At 33.6% G+C, this 6,429-nt stretch overlaps 1 long non-coding RNA gene across 1 annotated transcript; it reads right to left on the minus strand.

Annotated features, from left to right (window-relative positions):
* Positions 1–4,557: 4,557 nt before the first annotated feature.
* LOC309500248 lies at positions 4,558–5,769 on the minus strand. The gene is made up of 4 exons (XR_014206513.1): positions 5,736–5,769; positions 5,459–5,487; positions 4,812–4,955; positions 4,558–4,672 (listed from the first exon to the last, which is right to left on the minus strand). It is a non-coding gene; the product is annotated as an uncharacterized lncRNA (long non-coding RNA).
* Positions 5,770–6,429: the final 660 nt, after the last annotated feature.

Raw genomic sequence — 6,429 nt, forward strand, 5'->3', positions numbered from 1 at the left:
GTGAAAATGTTAAAATTTTTTCCAAAATATATTACAAAAGGACCTATTAGATGAATTTTTTTTTGTAAAAATTTGACAAAATGATGTAAAACGTACTTTCACAAAGTCTCCATAGAAAAGCCCCGTTTGTTTAGATGAATCTTCACCCGCTCTGTGCACTGGTCAGATGATTTCTTGCATATCCCCCTGAGACCCAGGAAAAAAAAAGTTTTTTGAATTTAGTTTTTTTTTCATGTCATCACATTGTTTTTTAGAATATTTTATTTTTCAGTTTTCAATTCCAGAATATACATGAAAACACAAACACACAACTCCAAACCCCTTCCCCAACCCACCCACGAACTGGAAAGAGAGGAGGAGAAAAAGTAAATAGATAAATAAAATTAATAAATAACGAAAATAATACTAGTACTAATAATGATAAAATGAATTAATCAATTTAATAAAATAAAAAAATAAAAAAAATAAAAAAAATAAAATAAACATTTCGAGTGGCAGGGAAGACAACAGTAAGCACTGACAACAAAGAGCTTGTAAAGACTACAACCCGTCCATCATAGGAGCTGACAACGTGTCCATATATGCTAAATAGGGCTGCCACATCTCTGTAAAAGTATTATAGTCATTCCTGAGTATATATGTAATTTTTTCAAGTGGAAGACAGCTATTCATTTCTGAAACCCATCTTCCTATGGAAAGTTGAGAGTCAGACTTCCATGTGATAGCGATGCACTTACTTGCAACGCACAGGGCCAGTGAGAGGAACCTCTTCTGAGCTTTTCTTAATCGTGTATCAATATTTGTAGTATCTCCTAATAAGCAGATTTGAGGATCTAATGGGAGATGTAGTCCTAGGAGTTTGGTCATGATGTCAGAGTGAGAAGTCGTGAATGTGAACAGAATGTGTTAAGTTTTGTGCATGACCAAGTGCAATGTAGGAATTATAACTTTCTTCATCAAACCTATCTTACGCCACAGAAATTACATAAATATAAACCTGAGATATCTACCTGTGTTTTAGATGTAGTTTAGAAGAGGGTTCATTCTAAGGACACCATAGATTTATATTACATCTTGTGAAAAGGTGAATAATATGTCACCTTTAATATGAAATATGAGCCTCTTATGCATCCACTCAGAAAACAACAACAACAACAACAACAAAAAACTCCTGTACAGTTCTCATCATAGACCTTTACTAAACAATGACCCTCTGGGATTTTAGTCCAAAATTTTGCTCATTTGGAGAAAATTATTGTTTGTCATTTGATTAATAAAAATTTCTTTAGGGAGAAGTTTTTTTCCCCTATTATTACAAAACAATGGGGCAAGTGAGCACTATGGAGCACTAAACACTCATGTAATGTATGTTTCATTTATACTCAAAGCCAGAGGGGGCGCTGTCGCAGAAAATCCACAAGAAAGACCTAAAAACAGCAAGTCATAAAATGTATGACATTCCAGGAAATCCCTTATATGGTCATATTGGTGTTGTGTTCCGCAAACATCTCTGGTCATATGTTCTAGCCCTCATGTGGTGTTCATGTCATTTTTGACTGGAGAAGATTTTCTTTTTCCTGAAAATACTAGTTAATGTTATCGCATTGAACTGAAACTTAGTGACTTTGTTCACAGAGACTATAACAACTTGTCCAATTTTTTTTTTATTTTTTTTTTACTTTTTTTGTGTTGTTTTTTTCACCTTGTTACTACACCTATGGTGTTCCCGGTCAAAAATGACAGGCCTACACAAAATAGCTTATAAATCCCTCGTTATGCTATATTATCCCCAACAATTGGATTCAATCTTTTTATCAACTTGTTTTCTTTCAATTAGGACTGGTTTTGTATTCAATTTTCAAACAGTTTAATTGTAGGAGTCATTTATCCGAGCTTATGCACCTCAGTTTTTGAGTGAAAAAAGCATTATTTGTTAATAATTTTGGCAATATTGAGAAAAAGATGAAAATAAATTGCACTGTTGATCACACTAGTCTACTTTAATGTTTAACCAGGAAATTTCTTTTGAAATGCTTTTATTTTGTACAAAATGACACAGAGTCACACTTGTGGTGTTCCCGGTCAAAAATGACGAGCCTACACAAAATAGCTTATGAATCACTTGTTATGCTATATTATCACCCAATATTGGATTCAATCTTTTTGTCAACTTGTTCTCTTTCAATTAGGACTGGTTTTATATTTCTATTTGCATCTGATTAACCGTAGGCCTCATTTATTTGAGAGTAGGCATCTAATTTTTTTAGTAAAAAAAACATTATTTTTGAATAATTTTGGAAATTTAAAAAAAAATCTGAAGAAAATTGGCACTGTTGATCACACTAGTCTACTTTAATTTTTCACCAGGAATTTTGTTTTGAAAAACTTTTATTTTGTACAATATGGCACAGAGTTACACTTGTGGTGTTCCACTGGGCCATTGAGGGCCATTGTGGGCCATTGTTTCAATGGGCCAGTGAAAGTGAATGGGAGAGACCAATGCATCCAATGAATGGAACAACACATATCATATCATTTTAAAGCTTAGAATCTCAGCTTTTTAATGCATCTAATCACTTTGATCAACTCCTAACGACTGCTGAGTTATCACTCTAAAACTGAATGTACCCCCTGCAAGCGCCACCTAGCTGCGAAATAAATAATCATAATATTTTTCAAAACTATTACCTTGATCAACTTAAAATAGGTGTAATTTGAAAGCTTAGAGTCTGAAATTTACAATGAATGTAGCCAATTTGATAAACTCCTAAGTAGTGCCGAGTTATTTGCTGATAATTAGAAGAAAAAAAAAATCATAATTTATAAACTACTTTTTTGTATTACATTCAGCAATATGTCAAATACATCATACAGCTCAGATAGGCTTTTTACTAAACTTGAGCTAGGTTTTTCTAAAAGAAGCCCTTCAAGAGACCCATGTGTAAACCATTTATGGATTCTGAATTTTAGACACATTTCCGCTCGTAACTTCATGAAACCTGCTCCGATTGTGGAAAATGACACATCATTATTTACAGCAGATGCTTGCAATTAAAATGAGTCCATACTCAACATAATCCATCACTCAGAACTAAAGATATTCCTCATGGAGTTCTATCACAAAAAAATACCACAGACGCACAGACTCACGTAGCCAATCAAGGTAGCTTAGACTTGGCCTTTTTACTCGTATCTTCATGAAACATACATCGATCATGAAAAATGGCACATCGTTATTTACAGCAGGAGCTCACGATTAAAAAGAGCCCAAACTCAATATATTCCATCAATCAGATCTAAAGATATTCCTCATGGCGTTCTAACACAGAAAATACCACAGACGCATCTAGCCAAGTATCATGAAGCACTCACGTTTGGTTTTCGCTCATAACTTCACGAAGCATGCACAGATCGTAGAAAACTGTACATCATTATTTTCAGCAGACTATCATGAATAAAAACAGCCCAAACTCATAATCCATAATAATCCACAAGCATAATCCATCACTCAGATCTAAAGATATTCCTAATGGAGTTGTAACACACAAACCCCAACAGGCGCACACAGAGCCTTGAATATAGATGTAGCCTAGCACTTATGTCGCGTTTTAACTCATAACTCAATGAAGCATGCATAAATTGTGGAAAATGGCACATCATTATTTACATGAGATTGTTAAGATTAAAAAGAGCCCAAACTCACCATAATCCATCACTCAGATCTAAAGATATTCCTCATGGACTTCTAACACATGTCTCTCCCATTCACTTTCAATGGCCAACTGAAACAATGGCCCTCAATGGCCCAGTGGGACACCACAAGAGTAACTCTGTGCCATTTTGTACAAAATAAAAGTTTTTCAAAACAAAATTCCTTGTGAAACATTAAAGTAGACTAGTGTGATCAACAGTGCCAATTTTCTTCAGATTTTATAAAATTTTTCCAAAATTATTCAAAAATGTTTTGTTTTTTACTCAAAAAATTAGATGCCTACTATCAAATAAATGAGGCCTATGAATAATCAGATGCAAATATAAATATAAAACCAGTCCTAATTGAAAGAGAACAAGTGGACAAAAAGATTGAATCCAAGATTGGGTGAAAATATGGTATAATGAGTGATTTATAAGCTTTTTTTTACGGGCCTGTCATTTTTGACCGGGAACACCACAAGTGTGACTATGTGCCATATTTTTTACAAAACAAAAGTTTCAAAACAAAATTCCTGGTGAAACATTAGAGTAGACTAGTGTGATCAACAATACCAATTTTCTTCAGATTTTATTTAATGTTTCCAAAATTTAAAAAAAAATTAAAAAAAATTACTCAAAAAATGAAATGCCTACTCTCAAATAAATGAGGCCTATGATTATTCAGATGCAAATCAAAATATAAAACCAGTCCTAATTGAAAGAGAACATGTTGACAAAAAGATTGAATCCAAGATTGGGTGAAAATATGGTATAATGAGTGATTTATAAGCTTTTTTTTACGGGCCTGTCATTTTTGACCGGGAACACCACAGGTGTTATAGGGTTTTGAACACCACATGAGGGCTAGGTAAAATATTCTATCAAATCCCCTTTGAAATGGTAAGTAAAACCATCATTCATCATTTACCTGAGGTCTGTGTTCTCTCATTTCGGGTGTTTAAATGATGCCCAGTGATACCTGTTGAAGATTACACATTGCCTATGATATTGTGTTATCCATATTGTGTTATGCATTGTATAAAGATATACAATCGAAAATAAATATTTGTTATCAGAAAAATAAATAACTGTAAATAACAATGTATTAATTATTTTACCAGTGGCATTCTGTATGATCTGAACATTGCCTGTGATGTTATTGTTAGTGAGCATAGGTGCTGTAATATGGCTTTCACGCTGAGCTGCAATGTTCACACTCAGGCCATCATGAGATCTGGAATTGTCCTTCCAACGACAAACGTCTAAAGATGACAAGGATGTTATATAACAAGCACTAGGATTATATAAATTAAATTATATTGATACTACTGTTATGTTAAATTGGACCATCAATAAAATGATTAATCCAAGCTTTACACAGATGAGAGGTAGAAAAAAGGATTTTAGATAAAGATTTGATCACAATAGACTTAATGCTACACATAGACTTTATGCTCCATTCATTTACATTCATACAGAAGCAAATGCAGGAATGCGTAAATGTAAACTGAATCATAATGTGTAACCAAGGTCTATGTTTGTACAATAGATGTAGGATATAAAACAGTTTTTTGTACAGTGTAATTTTGCTTGCCGGCTTGTTTACAAGTTAAGTGTCAGCAAGAATAAATAGAACAAGAAAACTGAGAATTGTTCAAAACTGAGAACTGTTCAACTTTGTTTAAAGACTACCAAGTCAATTAAACTCTACTGATGAAATCATGATGTTACACCAAAAACAGTTAAGTTCTTAAGTTTAACATACTGTCATTGCGGTCCATTTCAGTTCTTTCTCTGTGAGAGAAAAACAATGGTAAATAAAGTTAGAACATCCAAAATAATATTTCCAATAATAACTTCTCAGTCACTTGTCAAAATTTTTTTTGCAAGACCTGAAAGTCAACAACACTGCCAGTGCCACAGTTTCCATTTCACATACAACATATAACGTAAAAAATTACACCAATTTTCTTTTATACGGTTCAGATCGCAGTTAACAAGCCATGTAATATAATGTAACATCATAGAAATATTAGGCCTACCTAATGCTTGAAATCAGAGGTTTATACGTTACGCAGAAGCTCAGTGTGTTTGACTTCGGCAGCAGTTGGGTTTAACTGATCGATCCGCGAGATTTGTGTCTGAGGAAGAGTTTAATACAGCAACAAAAGCTTTTGGAAAGAGTGGCACAGTTGCAGAATGCTGACTTTCAGGTCTTGCTATTTTGTTTGACAAGTGACTGACAAGTTTGAATTTGGCTGTTTTGATTTGACTGACTCTTAAAAGGTGTACAAAATGGACCGTGATGTTAGCATGTTAAAGATTTTTTTTTTTTTTTTTGAGAACTTTTACTTCAGTTTTTTGGTGTAACATGATGATTTCATCAGTAGAGTTTTATTGACTTGGTGGTCTTTAAACAAAGTTGAACAATTCTCAGTTTGAAATCTCACCTTCTAGTGTCTGTGCCATAAAGGTAGGGTATACAGGCAATTTGTTTTATAAACATGTTTTTGTTATACAGGTTTAAACTCTCTTCACATCCTGATAGCAATCAATAATAGAAGTGGTTCTGAAAATTAAAACATGTACATTATGTCTTCAGTGGAAGAATCGGCCAGAACCGGTCCGAATGCAATGATAGGGTGTCCTACTATGAAGGAGGTAATATGATGCCATAAAAAGATCGCATGTGCAGGGTAAAATTTGTGAAAGTGTACATAAGATTGCAAGCGTAAA

Source organism: Leuciscus leuciscus, assembly GCF_965113295.1.
Source record: "Leuciscus leuciscus genome assembly, chromosome: 6".
In the NCBI taxonomy this organism is placed as follows: domain Eukaryota; kingdom Metazoa; phylum Chordata; class Actinopteri; order Cypriniformes; family Leuciscidae; genus Leuciscus; species Leuciscus leuciscus.